General features: G+C 41.3%; 1 long non-coding RNA gene across 2 annotated transcripts in view; it reads right to left on the bottom strand.

Annotated features, from left to right (window-relative positions):
• Positions 1 to 3,923: 3,923 nt before the first annotated feature.
• Positions 3,924 to 22,686, bottom strand: part of LOC147144648 (uncharacterized) — a 68,274-nt gene continuing 49,511 nt past the window's right edge. For both annotated transcript variants that reach the window (XR_015087521.1, XR_015087522.1), the window contains 2 exons: positions 5,003 to 5,101; positions 3,924 to 4,513 (listed from right to left, as the gene is read on the bottom strand). This is a non-coding gene — a long non-coding RNA (uncharacterized LOC147144648). The remainder of the gene's footprint in view (positions 4,514 to 5,002; positions 5,102 to 22,686) is intronic.

Below are 22,686 nucleotides of genomic sequence, written 5' to 3'. Positions count from 1 at the left end.
AACGACCAATGACGGCTCAGCTTCAGAAAAAAGGTCAGCCGTGATTGGTCGTTACCTGAGCCCTGAGGGTGTGTGATGTCATTTTCAGTTGACAGAAGTGACTAGATGGCCGCCGCCAGAGATTGCTAAAGAAGGGTCTATTTACTCTTATTCCATAAACACAGTATTTATCAGGATGCCTCAACTAGTTGGCTTGCATAGAACATATTCTTGACAAAGATATATGTTTGGGTGGACCTCCCCTTTAACATTCTATCATTTTGATGAATTCAGCATAGTGTAGTTCAGGAATAGCTCATCAGCTAAAATGAAAAGCACAGCAATTCCATTCATACTACTCAATTGGTTTAGCAGATTCCCAGTGGAGTACTATGCATTCCTTCGGCTTATGTCTTTCATGATGCCTGTTGAGTATTACTATTCTTGCCACTTCCTCTCTCAATTGAGGTGATTCCAGCCTTCCGACATGTTACAGTACAAGCATGTTACATGTATGCATGGTAGTGCAGCGGGGCCCTTTGAACGTGTTACTGACTGAAAAAGCTTTTGTTTAATTGCTCAGTGGGAGAATTTGCACACTTTTGGAGTGAGATTTGACAGATTTACGGAGAAAGAGGGTTTAAGAGGCTGCAGGAATTCGGTGTGGGCTGTGTACACATAAGTAACGTTAATTCTCTGGCGTCTCCTTAACAGCCGTTTTAGGTCAGGAATGTTACACGGTTGTTGAACCTCGCAGCTCCAAGTAAATCTTTCTGTGATGATAAGCAGCTACGGAGGAATTAACAGTCATTATAAACAAACAAAGCCGCAAGATGGCGGACTAACTTTGAAGGGAATACTGCCCAAATAGTGTCAAAGAACTGCTGGTTTATATGTGTGACGTGTTTGATGATCCCAATGTCATCAGCACATTTCAAATGAATACAGAGGCCCTCACAAGCATTTTGGCACGATGCCCAATAGAGTTATTAATATTTAGCACTTTATGTAATGGTGATACACCAAATGAGTTTTTGGCCAAGGCATTTTTAACTAGGCTGGGACCCAATGTCTTAAGTGTGCGAGCGAGCGAAATCTGAGCAGACCTTGCCGTTATTTATAGAACTGCTTAAGATTTGACTTTGACTTCCCCACAGACAAAACACTCTCACCTATGTACAGTACATGCAGGGATCCATCCAGCCGTTCATCGGTCGATCGCCAGCAACTCTAAGACAGCTGATGAGACTGAAGCAGACTATCTTCTGGAAGGATCGTGTGAGGGAAGCCCATGGGAGGAAACACTAGAAAGGGAGGGGGCATCGAGATGTACACTTGGCTGCAGTTTGTTGGCAGCTTCATGTTTCTGCAGAGGATCAACATCAAAGGCCATCACAATTTGAAATGTATGTCGTGAGAACGAATGACTGTAGCCTGGGTTAGCCCGACCAAACTGTTCCCCTGTGTAGTGACTTTTTCTGTTCCAACAATGACCTATTATTATTTACTTCCTTTTTATGTTTTTTTTTTAATCTTCTATTTGATTGTCTTTCTGTTATCTGTTTAAATGTTCAATAAACAAACAAACAAACAAAAACCTATTAAAAAGGTTTATGGAAATAAGATGAAACCCTTGTCAGGCAATCCCTGTTCACTCGGTCCTACAGAAATGAGTTCAAATGTTGTAATGTTCACGCAAGGCCCATAGTTGGTCAGATCACACTACATACATACACACACAATGCCGCCGATAGAGCTCTGGACATCACATGGCTGATCCATGCGTTCATTTGTTGAACGCAATCATGTCGGCAGTATAGTAGCAGTGGCAGTCTAAGGATTTACAATGGAGAGCAGTGATAACATTAGCGTTTATGACTCAACATTCCATCCAAGGGAATTCACATCTCACTTTGATGGAAAGGACATTAGATAGGCCTACATGTGCAAGCGGGGAAGGTTGGATATTACAGACCCCTATAAAGCGCCAGGAGTGCTTCTTACAACTATCGCAAGATAGGGAGAATGTTCCACATCTACAATTCCCAGATATCTACAATTATCTGATAGAGTTTCCCTCTCACTGCACTGCTGAGTCCTTGCGATGACTGGCAAATGTTGAGGGGAAGCCGCGGGGGCACTGCAGCAATCATTGCATTATGATTAATATTGTGTTTGTGAAATATGAGTTAAGCAGTCAAATCCACCCGTTTGGCCATCTCAGAGGGCGGCCATTTTGACTCGGCTTCAGAATGTAGGTGAGCCGTGATTGGTCGTTACATGAGCCCTGAGCAACTGTGATGTCATTTTCAGTTGACAGAAAGTGGCAAAATAAGATGAATAATAACGGGTGGATTTTTACTCATATTCCACAAACACAATATTATTCAGAATGCCATGTTTAGACTAGTGGAGGCACATAGAACGTATTATTATGAAGAAAAATTTGGGGTTGACCTCCCGTTTAATTCAAACATATACACCGTAAACAAATGACATGTTCAATGATAAACAAATGATATGTGTTAGTTAAACACATTTCAATCATGTGCAACCGAAAATCAGGTACTTTTTTTTTTTCCAAGTGTAGCTCACGTCCGTATTACAGCTACTCCTCTTCTTTGGAAATGATCATGTCTGTTTCACCATGTACGGGACATTTGAGAGGGAAAGAAGCAAGTGTACAGTACGTACATTTTCATCCGTGCATGGACGAACAAGCTCTAAGGGGACGGAATTAGCTGCTGAAACTGAGAAAAGAAGTGGGGAAGAATGGCTGACATGCTTGTCAAGCTCAGAATACCCCACGTTACAAGAGGGCTCGGTTGCTGTACTTGCAGCGGACAGTCTGTGCGTGTTTTTCACATTTAACTATCAAAAGAGTTTGTAAATGTAGATTAAGGAGTGGAACTGTATATAAGCATACGTGAGTGTGTAATGAGACACCTTAAAGATGGTTAGAAAGGTCATATCTGCATCAGCTCCTGTACTGTGGCTTTGATCATTTTCCCGTCACCTCTGAAATAGACCAGAGGAGAGCACTGGCACAAAGTCTCCCCTGGTGTGTAAAGACTGCGTGTGTGTGTGTGTGTGTGTGTGTTGCGGGCGAATGAAGGAGTGTTTTCCCAACATGCTGACAGGGAATCCACACTTGTTTGTAGTGCACAAGCATGTCTTTGCATGACTACACTAATGTGTTTGTAGCCGTACTTGTTTTCCAGTGCTACTATTGGTCAGTTGGACTTGTCCATTCACATAAATATGTGCACAGTCATGATTGTTAAGAGGTAGCATCATGATTCATTTCTGATGCTGTTCAAACATTAAAGTTGAGCTTTGGTGTCTGCTCCGCTGTAGACACAACTAGAAGCCAGACATTCACGATCTGAAAAGTAAAAATTGATGTTTGAGTCCACCCAATGCATTCTACTGAGGTCAATTGAGTTTGCGCCAGCAGCCAAGTTTGGAACGGAAACCTCATACTTGCACGTCAACATGAAAATCACAACTAAGTTCACACAAAACACATTTGCCGTGAGTCTATTGTTTGGTCAGTTTTCAGTAAATGGCTTGTGATGTTAGCAAACAGTTTCCTCACAGGCATTTAGAGATTACCGGTAGATGTGATTGAAATCTGTCAATACTGTTGATATGTTTGATTTACAGGTCAATTTGTTTGCCCAAAGTGCCTGATATGACACAATTAAGACCCATTTGATATCATATTTTTCAATTTTTTAGGGCAACCATTTACACTGCCAAACTAAATGGACAGCTGTAGTCAACATCTGTTTATATTTGTTTCACATGCAGTAGACGGTTTCTTTTTCTTTTTTTCAAATGACAGGTTACTGCAATTGATACCTATTCCTTTTGTTATCATTCTGTAAATAATCTAGCTAAGAAATAAATGGATTAGGAATAAAGACAATTATACGCGTGGAGATTTTTTTATTTTTTATTCTATCCCACACCCACAATGATGTTTTAAATTAATTATACTCCTGGCTTCACTTCCTTCACAGAGATACACCGACAATACCTCTGCCAATAAATGTGCTACAGAAACTAAAAACCCCAATATAATGTTCCAAACTGTCTATCAATAGTAATAATCCATTACAAGACATTCAAGCATTATTATGACTTTACAGTTGGTGCTGTTGGTGCTGCGCTCTTAATACACAGATAGTAAGAGAAGTGGGTCATTCATGTTCACATCACACAATGATGGTAGGCGGGTTATGTTGCTCAGAGTTTGAACTAAACATGCTCTTTGTCTGTTAAACTTCATTTGATGGGTCCTGTTGGAGCTGTTTTTAATGCCCAGAAAAAAAGGAGCGCTTTTGTTTCAAAGCTTTCCTCTGGGATCTTGTTTGGTTGCATTTCAAATGACTTAGAAGCCCAAAGGCACCATCACTTCATCATGGAGGTATTGCAGCATCCTGCCTCTCAGGGAGGAGCATAGACAAGTGGGGGAAGGATGCAACACATGCTTGGTTGGGTGTCCCAGAGGTGTCGGTGGGAGAAATCGCTGGAAGCAGAATAGACATTGTTGTAGTATTAGACAAAATAGTGGAGAAAAACACCTTCAAGTGTGCAGGCTGCCTGAGACCGTGGGGGAAAGAAGCATTCATGCACATTTATTCAAGAGACTGGTTGTAGATCAAAATCATCTAGCGAGCAAACTGGCCAGGGGGACTCACAAGGCCTGAGGAGGAAATAAGGAATGGACCGTCCCAAAAATACTGTACGTGAAAATAAGCTTTTGTCCATTTAAGGTCTGCAAACAAGCAGAACATCTGTCATTTCCTGATTTTTTCAAATGTCTCCTTTGTCTAGCCATGTAATGCTTGGGTATATATACACACACAGTATTTTAGACTATATTAATGTTTTTTTCTTCACTTCCATATTTTGCATCGATCTGTTTCCCGTTACCCTATTCCCAAATGTTTTCTTTTGTTTTCATTCTTTTCATGGTTGAGATGAGGCTAGGGAAATTACAATATGATCCACATACCTTTCCACTAAACCGAGTGCTGCGTGATTACGCGGCTCAATTCTCCGTTGGATTGGATGGTCTCATGTGGGCCATCCTCTGTGTCTTACAGCTGGATGACTGTTAATGGCAAGAAAGTGAAAACGATGACATATGCTCATTACATTTAGATTTTTCATTGCGTTCACATCGCTTTCAGCCAATATCGCTGTTCTTCTCTGACAAACACACACACACACACACTATTGATCCTCTATTGTCAGCAAGGGAAAAAGAGGCAGGGATATCGGGATCCATCAAATATACATCAAACACACCAGTAGGCGGAGGAAAAGAGGGGGAATAAACACAGAAAATCCCTCTGTTAATTAAGAACAACAAACAGCCCCTAGGAAAGCAGCTGCGGCTCATGTTATACAGCATTGAATATCCACTTAAAGATATCAGTGACCTGATATGGTATTTTTGTAAGTGAATGTTCTAGCAGTGTACAAGCAACATGTAACACAGTAGTTCCAATGTGAACCAATTGTCATTGACATTAAGAGATTATCGCATACTGATTCTAAATAACACATTGAAATAGTTGAGTCAGAAGAGCCATATCTAGACAGACTTTCATTTCCTCTTGATGGGCAACGATGAGTTGTGAGGCTCAACAACTTGAGTTTCACACTCAAACACACAAATGACCAGCTCTCAAGTGGGCCAGGAAAAATCTGCTCAAAATAATCAATGAGCCAAGATACATTGTAACATGTTCAAAGATATTACATGGGCTGCCAAAGAATATTCATATTCATAAAGTGGCGAAGCAGAATTTTGCAAGAAACCAAAACCTTTCTTGGTCTATTATGAGATGGAATTAATTTTTAGTCTGCTGTGGTGTAGAATTACAATGCAACATATTGAGAGCTGTTTCTAATGTTTTGATGACATCTTTTGGTAGTCCAAAAAATAGAAACACCTTTTTGTACGTCTGTAGTTGGACATCAGCCTTCCCCGATTCTTTCCATCTGGCCTGGCCCTTTTTCTTCCATTCCTTGTTGAAGTGGTCCAGGTAGTCTCTCCAACGAGTATTCCTTTGTTTCTTTTTCCATCTCTCCGAGTCCAGAATGTGTGACTGTCTTTTCATTTTTCTGGCTGGGTGGCCTTCGTAATTGATGGTATCGGCAATGTCTCCAACTTTGGGCTGTTCCAGTGTGCAGTGAGCTCTTATATGATCTGTCCAAGATACGCTCAGCATCATTCTTTCATGCCCTTGCTGCATCACACTTTTGAGGTGGGGTACTTCATTTAGTCCAGGTTACGACTTTGGAGCTGACTGTGTGAAAGATGCATTGGTTGCACACTTGCAGTCAAATTGCTTAAAGGAAAATTACAAGATTTACTTATCTGAAAGCCTGCCAAAAAGTGTGAATTCTTTCTTTGACTTCTTCCTTTTTGGAGGAGAACTTACTAGAGATACCCTGTCGCAGTTCTGTTCTCAAGTCATTCACTGCCATTGACGAATTTACTCGTCTTCACAGTCCAGCCATTCAATCCTAGGAACGTATTTATATTCTTTTTCAATTTTTTTCAAACGTTAGGGTAAAAGGGAGTCTGAAAATATCTGGCAGTCAATAAGTTAATTCTTGATGGTGACTTTGGTCATTGCCCTGAGTTTTGTTTGTTTGTTTGTTTGTTTTACTTTTTAATTTTAGGACTACTTTCTTACTTAAGCCAGTCAGTTTAGTTAGCAAGTCTTGTATGTCTGCAAATATCATTGGTGGTTGAGATATCCTCCACTTATTTTGCCATTTCTTTCTGAACGGTTGAGCTCTGGAGGAAAACATTTTTGACAAGCTGTAAAAATGCAGTTGTACACTGTGGCAAATTACAACCCCAAATAAAAAAAAAACATTTTAAAATGTATAATCCCTGACAGCAACAATCAAAAAGTGATGAAATTTATCTTTTAAAGGCAATTCTTGTACAGCTCTTGTATTTGATTTAATTAGATTGCGTAAGTGGTCATGTTTTGCCCATGTGGTGAATAAATATCCAAATTACAGTGTCCCTGACCAAAGTGCAAACATTTTTGTCAGATCCTTCCAAGTCTAGGACAGTTTTAGTTGCAAATAACTATGTTTCTATCTCTAAAACCTGCAGGGAATAGAGCTGAAATCCAAAATAGTCAATAGTGTGATCTCAGCATTGGAATAACAATTGGTCTCTCACAATGTTTTGTCGCCACACCGTAATAGGGAATAAATTGCCTTGGAAGCATAGCAGACCTCTCAGTGTGTTCACCCCCGTCTGTCCAAAGTGGCCTCCCCCCTGGCCTTCTACAATTAACCCCCCCCCCCCCTTCCCCGACTCCCCTGCCCGGGCAACTTCTTTGCCCTCTTGTATCCGGCTTTTTAGCGTGACAATCCATTATTTTGACGGCTCCCACTGAAAGAAAGAGTACAAGAGGCAGAAAGACTGGGGATACTTTGACTTTCAGACTACGCCCCTTTTTTTTAAAAAAAAAACCCTCCCATTTTATTATTCTCTCCTTTCATATAGTCTCAAACTTCCAATATAACTTATAATATCTTATCTAATATATATATATATATATATATATATATATATTGAAATTCATCATTTTCACTTCCACCCTATATACCTTTCGTTTCCTACACGCCTGCTCTCACCCTAGGCTCTCTTTACCCCCCCCCCCCCCACCCCCCCACCCCCCCCCCCCACACACACCTCACGAAATACCCACCCCCACTCTTGTACTTGTGCTCCATCTCTTTTTTGGCTCTATATTGCTTTGTAGCTGGCAGCATTTAGGAAACCTGAGCAGGCCTAAAGAAAGAGAGAAACTAAGGTTTAGAATGTCTCCAGTCAGCCCCCTCAAAGGAGCCCCTACTTACACCAAATGTAATGTATAACCCCCTCAACCAAACAGCAGCCAATGACACCCACCTCAGTGCACTCCGACCCCTGTGATAACATCTACAGCACCTACCGTACACAGCACCAAACCTTGTTCTTATCCACACAGCCAAGCTTCTGATTGCGTATGCAACCCAACATGCTGTTAGAGTCACTCGTCTTCATCGGCAACAAACTCGACTATTGGCAAGTTAACTTGACTTGCGCAAGATTAATGATGCTTACTGTAAATATGTCATGGTCATTGGAACAGAGAGCATAAATGATGAAAGTATTTGTTCTTTTGGCATTAATGTCTTGTTGAAAGCCATAAATGTAGATCAAAATAAATGTCTAAGCATTGTTAAAATGATCCTCCGAAAGCAAGAACGCAAAAACGATTTCATCTGTGCAGATTATATTTTCGGACAAACATATCACACAACAAAGAAGCTACGTATTCACGACTTCCACTTGATCCAAGCCATTCCCAGGACAAACGCCTTCCCCTGTTGACACAAAATATGTCAGGGCCTTGTGTGTCAAGCACATACACAAACCGACACTGTAGTACAGTTCCAGACAGATGGTCGAATGTTGCGACACAATCGAAGCTGAGGCTAACCGGCGCTTGAAGGGGAAACGCGTACAACCCCCTCCACCCTTCTCACTATGTCTTTCTCCCTGGTGGTGTGTCATGTTTCGTGTGGATAATAGGTGTCACGGTGAGACCTCTTTGGTCTGTGCTCTTGGGGGACTCCGGTGTCACATACACACTCATGCAAAGTCTTGCAGACACACTTTCAACGGTGTGAGCACATGCAGGCGGCTCACCCTGTGGACCATGAGAACCGCAGATGAGCCTCGGCACCGCACTCCTCGTTTTCTTCCTATCTGTCTTTCTGTGCTCCGTCTAATCCCTTTCAGTACAGTACAGAGCCATCTGCCAGGCTTAAGTCGCCCTTGCCTTGCTTGCTCCAACAAGTAGTCCTCTATTGAGGTCTGTATGGTGCAAGTGTGTTTCTTGTTCTTTCTAAATGAACCATTTTCCTCTACATTGAGTCCAGATGTCAAATTTAATATAGGCCTCATTGGGTTACCACAAAGCAACAGCAGCAATAAATCGGCATCGACCCGCATGGACTCCTCTCAATGACACGATGATCACACACACATACGCGTCTTTGGACGATCACCAAGGAGATGTCACAGTGTCACGGTTATTCACTTCTCTTCTAAATTTGTAACCAGACATTAAATGGTAATATTTAACTACCTTGCCAAATCCAGAAACACGCCATTTAGTATATACTTTAAGCAGCTAAAAAAAGACCCCCTGCTTCCAAAGTTGTACAAAAATGATGAATTTAAACGGTCAAGTGAGACATCACCTGAGACTTCAACTCGGTGTGCATCTAAAGGTGTCACTACAGGAAGTTACAGCGATGGCAACAGTAATGGAACGAAACTTACAGCAATGTAGGCAAACGATACAGACATCTAAGTCCTGGCTGCTCAGTAAAGTATGGACGTAAAAAAAATAATGTAAAGCAATAAAGCAACTGAATGGACACGGGAAAATGAGCTGCAATGTATGTGAAGCGATTGACCACCCAAACACAAGCGGAAAATTGGCCTCTATACCACTGCGGTCACTCAACATCAAGGTTAACTTTTTTTCTTTTTCTTTTTTTTTTTAACAGCCGTTATCTTGTTTTTACACATGTAACAATGACGGAACCTAAAAAAGTTGCCTAAAACATTACCAGCATAGTTAATGCATGTTTTATAGGGTTGACCTTACAATAATTAATTAATTAAAGTACAATAACACAAAAACGCTTATCCAGTTCCCACCGATTTTGTGAAACTTTGACGAAAAGAATACCTTTTTCTTTTCTTTTCTTTTCTTTTACTTTTTGCTTTGGACCCACTTAATCCTTATTTGTTTTACATTGTCCTTAATGTCTCATTGGCTAATGCATTGGCTGAAATATGGAATTGTACATTGTGCATATGCAGTACATTGAAAATCTATGGAGATATCTTAGTTGATGCTATCCAAATGTAAATTGTTGATTTTTCAACCTCACTAAGTCTCTTTCATGAGGAAAGATACAACTGCTGTGACCTAAAACCAATGTATTGACTTTCATGTATTATATTACTTCGCCTCTTTCTCCTTGACTCTCACATGACAGGAAGGACCCAGCATAGCCTCAAGGCAGAAGAGAAGTAGGTAAAAGGATGGTGAGATGAGGAGGGGGGGGAGCTATACCTTGGCGGGTATATATCCACAAAGGGATATACTGTATATAGTGGCTGTTCACCTGCGTGTGTGCGTGCGTGTAAGAAAGAGAGAGAGAGAGAGAGAGAGAGAGAGCATGAGAAAGAACATTTTATAAAGCATAAAGCATTTTATTGCTTTATTGCTGTTGATCGTTTGCACTGTCAATAGTTGGCACATGTTTTCCTGTATGCGGTTGAAATGTAAACCATGAAAGGCGCCTCATCTTTCGCACTTCCCAAACACACCTCAGTCAGATGAGCCTCAACCCCCAGCCAATTACAGAGATTACATCATCCTAGTCCTTCTCCTCACGTGTCTACCTGAGGCTATTCTCATGGCACCATGCAGGTAACAGTGACTGCTGTTTATGATTTTTTTTCTTTTTTTGTCTATTGTCTTCCCTAGTTAGTTTTCATATCAAACAAAAAGTTGGTTCTAACAAAAACACTTTGGTTTATTTACAGCAGGGGTCTTCAATCCTTTCCTCGAGGGCCCGTTTTCTGGATGTTTTCCATCTCTCCCTGCTGCAACACTGATTCAAATGATCAGATAATCAGCAAGGTCTGCAGAAGCTGGATAATGATCCTGATCATTTGAATCAGGTGTGTTGCAGCAGGGAGAGATGGAAAACATCCAGGAAGCCAGCCCTCGAGGAACAGGATTAAAAAGCATTTGTTTTTACAGTTTACATCTACTGCTATTGTCTTTTAAAGAGATGCACTAAAGGTTAGTGAGATAAAGACTCCAGTAAAAATTCATACTAATTTTTTCGATGATTGAATGATCTTGTATTATTTAAATGCTTTTCTCTTCAACTGAGCAATGGACAACTAACATGGTCCCTCTGGATATTTGATCAAATTATTTTTTTTTATCTTAGGGACTTACCATAACAATTCCTTAAAAAGACAAAATACATAAAAAGAAAGTACAAACTTGACAGGAATAACTACCCACAGATATGAGAAAATCCTGCCAAGGGGTACAGCGTAATATTGTAGTGTCTAGTGTTTTAAGAGCTTCTGTCACTGATTGTTTATGAATACGTAGTTAGTCTCCTCCATTTTATGCAACCCCAATCTGGGCTCTTAAGAATGTTATGCACTCCTTTTTAGGTGACATACACTGTGTCTGCATGAATCTATTTTATAATCAAAATTGTGGGGGAAAAAATAATTAAAAAAAAACAAACAACGGAAGCCCAGCATTTTTTCACCTCAATGTTCCGAACATAATGATTTGCGTAAATAGTAAAAAAGTATTAACAACACCTAAAATGAACTGTCAACAAAAGAGGGGGGAAAAAAAACACCTTCATTTAGAGTGGCATTCTAGGTGGTAGCACAATAATGTATCACTCTGTGTTCAGATTCTGATTCAGAAACCATTTGTCCTCCTGGTGTGAATAAGTTATGAGTGCTTTAGAACTGATCGATGACACTTCTTCCCTCAAGAGTTCGTCTGCCTCATCATTTCGACGTAACCTTGGAAAATCACCAACAAGTATCAGTGAAAAGGTCAAGTATAGTTGAAGTTGACAGTCACCATAATCTCAGCATTGCTCATTTCTGCATACAAGACGCTCAAGCTTGAACTTAACTTAAAAGTAAACAGCAGGTTATCATTATGCTACATGTAGACAAAAAAAGGGGACAGTCATGTGTCCAAACACCTGGAGAAATCACATACAGTCAGTACATTGTTGAACACTCAGCAGACTGCCTTTGAGGTGGAAACCATATAATTTACTGCTCCATGCAGGCTGCTTGAGCACATTGGAGCTGCGCAGTCCCTCGCCATCTGTGATTTTATTTATATTTTTTACTTGACGCCATAGAAGCTACAAGGCCATTCCACCTCTTTACTGTTGTCTCACAACAGCATGCAACCTTGTCACCAGTGAGACAAACAAATTCATCCTTCCATACAGGTTCTGGAAATAAATAGTACTTTTTACGCTTCACAGTTTACAGTGGGGACTGGGGCTGGAGAACTCTCATTCAAATGATGAATAGATCCGGCGAGCCGTGCCTGCGCTCCCGAAGTTTTTACCCCAAGCTTCACTATTTCATCCATTAGTACGTATGAAAGGTTAACTCATTCAGTGCCAGACATTCTTCAGACCCTCTCTTACCCTAACGTTTTAAAAAAAAAAAATTGAAAAAAATATAAATAAGTTCCTGGGGTTGATTGGCTGTGAAAAGACATATAAAAAAGTTTTGGACACTGAATGGCGGTTACCTCACTCACATATCTGTATTGTTAGGCAACAAATATTAAGGTTAGTTATTTGTGTTACTCCCTGTTCGGCCTGAAGACGAGAAGGGGGTTTGGTTAGAGTTTGTGTGACAGCTCATTTCCTACCTCGGCCTGGTTCCTACTTTAGATTTTATTTGTGGTTGAAGATTAAAGACTACAGTTCGGTTTTTGCTTTAATTATTCATTTAAAAAAAAAAAAGAGCATTCAAGTAAATTTTTCCTCATGAGATTGTAAGGTGAAACTTGCAGCTGTCTACTAGTGTGGACTGAATGAGTGAAAACAATGGGGATGTGCCAGTATTTTGAGGATAATGTACACGCAGTAATGTACACGTATTGTAAAAAAATATATATATATGAACCACAGGCTTTCATTTTTTGAATGTTGAGGTTAATTCATTTTTTTAATATGAGCTATGAACTGAACAAGTTCATTAAAAAACCCACACTGAACTTTCAACTAGTTTCCGTATAAGGAACTTGCTCAGCAATTAAGCCCTCCTCCCCTCCACTCTTCCCATCAGTCAGCGGAGGAACCAGACACAATTTGGCCATTCAAAATGCCAGGCGGCATTATGTCACAAGCTTTTTGACACTTTTTCAGAAGCTGATCCGTCATTATTCGTGTGTTCGCATTGGCTGAGGCTTTCTACATTTGGTTGCAGGATAGGCACAAATTCCAGTACGAAGATGAGAAATCACAAAGATGAAACTACACAATGGCTATATCTTCTACTTGTCCATAGTCTCTTTGACTCCGAAAGGTCTAGCACACTTCATCTCGATGTTCCTTTGTGTGAGGAGCTTTGTTTCCGCCTCCTCGCTTCCCATTCACATTTTAGCCAACTGATCTCAAGAAAGCCTGTTGTAACACACCGGGTGGCACAGTGAGGAGCATCACATTGGGATGTTGCCCCATGACAGGAGTTCTCTTTTTCTCCTCTTAATTCCACCATGTCAAGAACCTCTATCATCATCCTCTGTCGCCGTATTGGCCCAGATGGGACCAATAGAGGTCACCTGCTGACCTCTGAACCTTCTGTTGACCATGCGTTACCATGGTGAGGACAAGGGATTAGTCGCTAGAGAAAGACTAGCTATTCTTGTTCTCCTTTTTGTTTCTCTTGGGTCTTCAAAGAAGTATTTGAGTTTGGAGACAAAACTCTTAGTCATTAGAGAAAGGAATGTTTGTGAATTTGCATTTGTGTGTGTGTTGGGTGGGGGTTAGTTTAGAAAGGATAACCTCTGACCCTGGCTTTCATAAATACAGTTCTCTCTCTCTCTGTCTCTCTCTCTCTCTCACACAGACACATACACACACACACGCACGCACACGCAGTTATGTCATTTTATCTTTTTATTAGGACATATACTCCCACATTCACTCACTGAATTCTTTCCATGGCTCACACACTCACGAGCCTTTTAAGAATAGCTACACTTCATTTTCCTAAAACTTACATTCACCTTACTTTATAATAGAGTGAATGTTTATTGTTGTATCACAAAGCCTTGCCTCTTGAACCCTCAAGGAGGGAAAGTCCCCAAAATAAAATGTGATCCATCTGTTTGACAGATTTATGACTCCTTAAGACCATAAAGTTAATCAAGAAAGACAGCATACACTTGGGAGATGTCATCATTTGTTTCAGGGACAACGGAGAGTGTCTTCATACTTATCAGTTCATCTCAACTCGTCAGGTCTGAAACGCCTTTTGTTGAGTTAAAATGATTCAAATAAAACTTGCCAATGTTTCAAAGTAATCATGACTTTTCAAATGTTTTTAATCTGTTACATAAAAAAAAGACTTCCCTTTGTGCATGTGCACGCTGGTGGTGTCACTTAACTAAAGATGGCAGAACAATCCATCACCCAGGTCAAAGTTCAGCTCCAAGGTGTCTAAAATATGAGCCATAAATCACCTTCACCCCAGTTCCATTCACAAACACTCCCCATGGGTCCATGCGTGCACTTAACAAGACAGGACTGCAAGCGCAGGCCCCACTGCATATAGTGGAGTCAGATTCTTTCCCAAACATGCGCAAATTAAACTCAACAGTCTATCACCAAACTTCTTAGAAGCTGCTTCCAGTAAATCTGATCATATGTGTGAACGTGACAGAGCCGAACAAAAAGCATCCACCGTTGAATTCGCCAAGCATATTTTTTATGCTTTTTGCCAGACCGTGTTCAAAATAAAATGTCACTGAAAGCTAACTAAAGTGGGGTAGGTGGTTCGGACGAAGGGGCTTGCGGGGGGTCGGGCGGTCAATGTATCACAAAATGACCAAAGGTGTCTGACGTGGCTCGGTTCAAATAGCAACGATATCAATCATGTTAAGAGAAGTACATATCCCAAAGCTGCGAAAATGTGGCAAAAGGGGTTTAAAAAACGAAAAGAAAAATAAGAAAAACTGCACTTACTGTTCATTTAACGCAATCACAAAAAAAAGCTGACAAATTCATGTAAAGAATCACATTCTTAAGTGCAAAGAGAAAGACAAAAATGATTAAAAGTTTTGTTAAAAGTGAGTCTTGGCCAAAACACATACTGTAGGTGTGTAGCTATGGAGAAACACAACATAACCGCAGGTCTGTTGCCTCCTGGGAAATCTGGCAAAACAAGAGGAAAGAGGAAGAAGAAAAAGAATAACACAAAGCAGGGGGTCAGAAGGTTATAGTTGGCCACTGGCATGAGTCAAAGGTTAAAGCCGGCCTGCATCCTGTCAACAAATAGGTGCAGCAGCAGCAGCCATGTTATCTGTCCATCAACACGTCGTTCACATTGTGTGAAGGCCATTTGTGTTGCTCAGAGTTCTGTCACGTTAAATATTTTATGGAATGTGCAGTACTTTTGGCAGTGATTTGAATATAAAACTACAACAATCGTTGTTGCTGTTTTGAAGGGACTATCCCTTTCCCCGCATGGATGAGGATCTAGAAAAGCTACAATGCATATTGTCACGTAAAAGCAGTCATTTAGTGTATTTGAGCCATTGAGAACAATTGATTGTTCAAGCTCATTTGAACAGTAGTTTGAAATGAATGGGCCTATTTGGGTTGAACATGTGCTCATTGGGCACACTGCATCAGTTTTAAAGGAGATTAAATGGTTTTCAGTTGCTAAACACATGCTTTATTATATTACTCGCCATGCTCTGACATTTTCGATTTAAAACGAATAAAAACCTTTGGAAAAATGGAAACGGCATGTCAAGCAAAACAAGCACATGAAGAAGGCAAAGTAAAAATATGTATCTATTTTTTTGTCATGTGCTTGAAATGATATATTTTCTTTCTCTTTCAGTAGCATTCAACAGTTCCTCAATGGTAATCGATATTAACTCATTCACTGCCAGACATGTTCAACCTCTATTACACTAACGTTTGAAAAAAAAATGAAAAAAATAGAAATAAATTCCTTGGATTGAATGGCTAGACTGTGGAAAGACAAGTACATCCGTCAATGGCAGTGAATGAGTTAATATTGTATCACCCACTCTTCCAATTAATTAACGTTAATATATGCCGGTTTGACCGACCCAGAAGTAGAGCAACCATTTGAGAAAATCACCACATTTCCCCAAATTCACGATGGCCAGCACACCCCTGCTTGTGAATAATTCTAATGAACAGTTGTACCACAAAAACATGTAAGGACAACGACACACTCCACCAATAAAATATCAGTCTTCGAAGATAGTAAACTTCATTCTCTCCAAGTTGAATAAAAGAACAAAAGGCCGATTACAACTCGTGTCACATTTCAATTTATCCTCGCTTGGAGTGTAACACAATTGGACTCTGTGATAATATGTCCACAAATTACGGGACATTTTTGTGTGAGTTTTGGAGCTCATTAAGCAGCCTGGCCCACTGGGTATTCTCCCAGTGCTTCAGATTGGCCACTCCAGGCCTGGACATCAGAAATCAGCAAGTCAAACCAAAGTTCATATGAGAAACCGCTAAAGTGCAAGCAAGAGATAACAGAGATTGAGGCAGCGGTCTCCTTTTATTGGAATGTTATCTGGAAGCCGCAAATGTTCTCCCAACTTTACTGGGGAAAAATCTCCCTCACAGGTATTTGACAGTAGAGTGTAGCACAGCACATGATCAGGAAGGGAAGAGTGGAGTAGATGACAGATTGGGGGAAAAACAGGAGCGGCTATTTCCACTTCTCACCTCGACATGAGTCAGAGTTACAGAGCCAAACAAGTAGGGATTCCCCTCGCAGTGCATGCTCTTCAGGTCATTTAGCTCATTAATACCATGAGGCAAAACAGGGAGACCTGTACAGTCGGAGCAAGAAGGTACCAAGACTGTATCTAGATTTTTTTTTAAAGACATACAGAACAGCATGTTAACACAGTGTACATGCATTACCCTCCGGTTATGTAATCCTCAACCAGAGCTTGATTTTTAAGGCCAGTTCGGGTTTTGCGGCACAGTAAAATAGTAGTTGGCAATGCTGCCTTACAGCAAGATTTGAGGTTTGACTCAAGAGCGGAGTTTGTTCTTCCTCCCAGTGCATGAGCGCGTCCTCAAGGGATTCTCCAGCTACTCCCAAAGTTCACACAGAAACATATGACAGGTCGTTGTAGTTCAAAACCATCGTAAACCAATGACCCCCTGGAATGAAGTAATGAATCAAAATCCAAGACGAGTGTGATAATAGAAGAATATAATATCATTTTTTTTGTGGCATGAGGTTTTGTTCCTGATAAACCGCAGCCTCCTGCCTGATGAGAGACTGGAACTAGTTCATCTTGACATCTGCATGAATGCCATCACCGTAGTGAGCGCATCACTTTGTTTTATCTCGCAGTTACAAATGGTTTCTTATTTTCCTTCCTGCAAACTGTATCCACAGGAAAGGCGCCAATGTGTGGCATTAAAAAAGAGCATTTCACGTATTTTCTGGATAAATACCATTATTACCAAAGGTAAAAATCAGAGTTACCTTTATATTTCAATACACCTCGACAACTCCAAACCTCGACACTACATATACTGTAGCAGTTCACAATCGGTATTTATCAATATTAATACTTTAAATAAATCACATCGAAGCGCCCCCCCCGCCCCCCAAATTTCAGGATTGAACTAAGACAGCCTGTCGTCGTCCTCCATCATAAATCAAGCTTTGATGCACATTGAGTTCAGCCAATCATAAGCTAAACGTGGCTGAACCAATGAGAGGGCAGACAAACTCACTTGTCGCCAGGCCTTCGAGAAGGCGTTCAGCAGTGAATCTAAAAATCTGATTGTCTAAAAGAGATTGAAACTGATTGGACAATGACAAAAAAACAAACAAACACACACACAAATAACTGGAAGCCGCACAGCCAATACACGCTATGATGAAATGAAGACAAAATCCTGTTGGAAATACACTATTACCATTTCATGTAAGTTGTAAATATAGGTCCGTACATCTCATAGTGTTAGGGCCTGAACAGAAGGCTTTGAAGACTTCGACGGCACGTCACTGGAGTAATTACTTTTGTGAGTATATTGAGTTGAAATCAGTGTTCATACTTTTTCAGACATTTTTGTTTGTAGGTGCATTTTTTTCCAATGCAAATGGGTGCCTTGGAGCCAATAAAGGTTGGGAAACACTTCTTTATACGGTCCAATCCCTGACGTACATGTGCAGTACACATGTTGCTATGTCCATTCCCCACACCCTGGTGCCAAGAGACAGGTGTGGAGTGTACTGGCCTTGCTTTGACCTCCCTACCGGTGGTGTAATGTTTGTCATCCAGGGATCCACCTTCCAATAGTTCCGACCCCACCTGGGACAGAGCTTGCTAAACATGAGAAGAAGACTGGAAATTCATGCGCTAAAAGATCAAGAATGAGAAAAGATAGAAGGGGGCGGGGGGGACACGACACACACAAGAGAGTCACACATCTCCCGGGGTGAATGTACTGAGTGGGAGAGTGAATAACATGGCTAAGAGTCAGAGCAAGTGAGACAGACATTTGATATGCCACAGGCCACCAGTTTGCTTTGTTCTTCCCCTCCGGCAGCTGACAGACAGGACAATAGTACCGGGGCACTGCTCCTTCTCTCTCCGCCGCTACTCCCCTCCTTTTCTCTGCATTCTCCTCATCCCTTGCTCTCCACCTCCATTCATCTCCACCTCGCACCCTTCCATACACTGGAAGTTTTACATAGAGCCAACAAAAGCTCATTATCATATGTTTTGGCGAAGCCGTGCTTGGATGACTCTTATCCAGAAGTTCCCACTCCAATCAAAGAGCTTGCGGAAAACACAGAACCAAATTGTGAACTGTGAAAGAAAAGCAGTATCTGGACTGCAGAGTGAAAATAGACTTTGACAAATGAAAACAAGGGAAATACATGTTCTTTGTCACGCCGTTGTACCTGTCAGCTGCACACACGCTTACAGCTGCTCTAAGGCTGTATTAGTCCACATTTGCTGAATTTCACTACGGGTGTAGTGCCTGAGGAATAATGGAAGAGGACTACATTGTTGCACGATTGAATGTGCTCTGCAGTCTCTGTGTTTGCATAATTCAATAATGAACGGAGACAGTTTTAAAGTAAAGTTGGCTTCGCTAGTTTGCAGTTGGTTTGGAGAAGATTCACAGTCCAGATTCAGTACAGTTTATGTTGATTTTGTGTTCTGTTTCAGTTTAGTTTGTTAGACTGAGCTGGGCCTTCTGTCTATGTGACGGACCGGTCCGTCTATCTGTCACTGACGGACGCCCGTTTTGATGACGGTTTACGAATAACAGGAGCATTTTTAAAATAGATGGATAAAGCATAGACGGAAACCCCATTGTTTTAGTCCGCCATTCGTCTGCAGTCAGTCATTAGTCTATTTTTGACTGAGGAAAGAGAAGGTTTAGTCGGACTCTCTGACGGACGGCCATTTAAAATTAGAGGCAGACCAGAGGGACCGCTAGAGAGAACACAAAGCAAATGTGTGAATTAAAGGTTATATTCTTACACTACCCATGAATGGAACAACACAAAACATGTGAGGCTTCCATTGTCGTCCTCTGCTGAATGTATTGCGTTGTTATTAGTAAATTCAAATGTGGGATGAACCAATGTGTCAAACTATTTACCAAAGATTGGCATTCCGTCTGAAGAACGAAATGGTCTGTCGGATGCCCATTTTGGGGACAGAGGACGAGAAGTTGTTGTTTTTTTTAAAAAAAGGACAGACTAAGCAAGGACGGAAGTGGGTATTCGTCCATCCCTGTAATCGTCCCTAACCGGGTCTAGTACCGACTGGCGTGTTGTATGGATTTCTGTAAAAGACCACTGTTCTCTTCTGCGATACCATAAAGCCACCTTTATTAATGGCCTGCACAACACTGTGGGGGAAGGAGGGCAGCATGGGGGACGGACGGAATGTAATTACGGAAGAGCTTTAAAAGTATGAGGATGGACGGGGTCGGAGGACGATTATTTTTATGAAAAAGGACCGAGGGACTATGAGGAGGACGCGCCAGCAAAATAGGGTAAAGAGTACATTTCTTCTATTATGTACCTGCCACCACCTAACAGCAACTGTCCTCTAGTGTGAAAAAAAGTGCATCTTCTTGTACAAACAATTGCTGCAGTAAAAGTAAAAGTTCTGAAGTCAGATATTCTGTAATGGGATACCTCAAACTATTACACAGGGAATAGTGTACAGGCAGTGGAAGGCGAGGTATAGATGGGCCCCCTTCCTCCAAAACACTCTTGAGGGCTATCCATTGTCCAGCCAACATCCTCTTTGTAACTGAAAGCATGAGTGTGTGTGTATATGTGTGTAACAGGATGTCTCTAACATTACTGAAAAGCAACTTTACCTCCCGCCACAACCCGCACACCCATTCCTGTGTATTGTCTCAGCCCGACGAGCGAGAGGGAGTGAAAATTAGTGTGAGAGAACATAAGCAGGAAAGCAGGAAAATGATGTGACATGGTAAATGGCGCCGCCATAAAAGAGACGAAGACGGAGAGCACATTACTGTTTTGCTGCAGAAAGAGAGATAATTTATCCGAAAATGAGTCAACAGAGGGAAGGGGGTCATGCAAAGAGAATGAATCGGGGGGAGGACAGATAATAGATGATGATGGGGGAAACAGAGCCAATGAAAAGAGAACATTTGACCTGATGGCCCTTCACACAGCGTAGTAAGACGAGACAAACACAGACAAAGGCAAACTAGGAGATAAGGAGAAAACTACTGCGCTAGAGGTTTGAAGCGCTTTGTCTTCCTTTCCATCTCTGTGATGTTACTTGGGTAGCATCCAGCTACCTGTCAGTATTCCATCTGCTGCCTAAATCTTTGGACTTTACTGCGCAGGCAGTGTGGTAGGAGCCTGGGCTTCATGCCAGCGTTCATACTGTGAGTACATGGTGGCCAACTAGCCTAAACTTAAACTCATGCCCCACACTCAGTCCCACTTTGTCAAACGAAGTTAGGGGCAAGTAAAAAAAAAACAAAAAAAACACAGTCAGGCAGCGTGTAGGCCTACACGATTAAAGACGTTTCGATTTTGCTTTGTTGTAAGCGGTGACGTGACATTGCTTTGCTTCCATCTTGCTCGTGTGTGGGATGCTTAATAGTGAGCCAACTTCCTGGCCGCCTGACTGTGTGTCCGACTGATTGTATGTTTACTTCAATCTAATTGTCCCTGGCTGCAAATAAATAACACGATCGAATGTTTGATTGGGCTGACTGAACCAAGTTCTTTTCTTGCGCTTTTAAGTCATCTTGTAGACCAAGAACAAGCCTGCTTTGCACATGAGCGAGAGTTTGGCTGGAACATCCTGTTGTAATTTGAACATGTTCCCTTGGTTGTGTGCATGTGGGCACCTGCGTGCGTGCGTGCTTAATCCATATATAATGACGGCCATGTACAATATTTCTTGGACTTGAGCTTTGATGACAGAGTTGCATTTCCATTAACAGCCCAAGCTCTTGTCCTTTTGCTCGCAGCAGTTGCTAGCAGACTTGTTCTCTCGTACCCTTCCATCTTATCTTGTCTGTCTGTGAAAGTGAAAGTCAACCCAAACATATTTTTTTCAAGAATATGTTCTATGCAGACTCAATTGGTTGAAACAAGGCAATGTGATTAATATGAAATATGAGTGAGGCAGCAAAATCCACCCGTGTTTTGCCTTTTCAGGGGGCGGCCATTTTGTCACCTCTGTCGACTGAAAATGACATCACAGACCCTCAGGGCTCGGATAACGACCAATCACGGCTCACCTGTTTTCCGAAGCTGAGCTATGAAACGGGTAGATTTTGTTGCTTAACTCATGTTCCACAAACACAATATTAATCAGCATGCTGTGTTTGAACTAGTGGGCCTAAATAGTACATGTTTTTAAAAAAAATACATGTTTGGGTTGACTTCCGCTTTAAGACTTTTACGGACGTCCTACTTTGCCTTTTCCTCAAACATCTCATTGTTGCCTCCTTCTTCTCTGCTGTGCTGACAGACTCAATGAGGTGGTCCAATGGCAGACATTTGAAAAATGCACTTGGACAATTATTAGAACCGCATGTAGTCACAGACACATCCAGTAGAAAAGGAAATAACGTAGCAACATGTGTTTAGAGTTTCAACACTTGGCACTCAAACACACAGTGAGAGATGCAGCAGCTTGGTTGGAGTGCGTTTGTGTGCGCGAGAGAGACAACCGTGTATTTAAAAACAAAACTAATTGAATAACACATACACTCGGATTAAAATGTTGACGGACTGTTTTGTTCTGCTGTCAAAACATTGAGAAGCTGTAACCAGTGCAACAAGATGTTGTCTCACGCCTCACTTGCTAATTCTATCCAAAATGTCTGTAGGCTACTTCAAGTTAAAATACCCCCGCCATACAGCGTAATACTGTTAGTTCCACTGTTTGAAAAAGCTTTCAAAAAACAAAATGAACAATAGGCATCCTGAAAGGAGATGTCAGTGAACCCAAGTCAGAGGATATCATATGCAGCCTTTCAGGAAGAGCCATTGTCTCTCGGGGAGATTCGTTTCGTCAAACATGCCCAATAAGGGACATCCCAACGGAAGTTCATGAGTGGAAGTATTGCCGCATTATCACTGGTAGTGATCTGACATTTGTTTGTTGAGAATGGGTGAGTAACAGTTCTTGTGGACATTGAGTCACTTAAGTACAGATGACTAGGGTCAGCTTTTCATGGAACCCCTTGACTTTAATGTCATGTAAATACATCCATGAAATGTGACTTTTGCATGTAGGC

Source organism: Filicampus tigris, chromosome 7, assembly GCF_054856515.1.
Source record: "Filicampus tigris isolate MCC_2025a chromosome 7, RoL_Ftig_1.0, whole genome shotgun sequence".
NCBI classification, from domain to species: domain Eukaryota; kingdom Metazoa; phylum Chordata; class Actinopteri; order Syngnathiformes; family Syngnathidae; genus Filicampus; species Filicampus tigris.
This window is presented reverse-complemented; position numbering and strand designations above follow the sequence as displayed.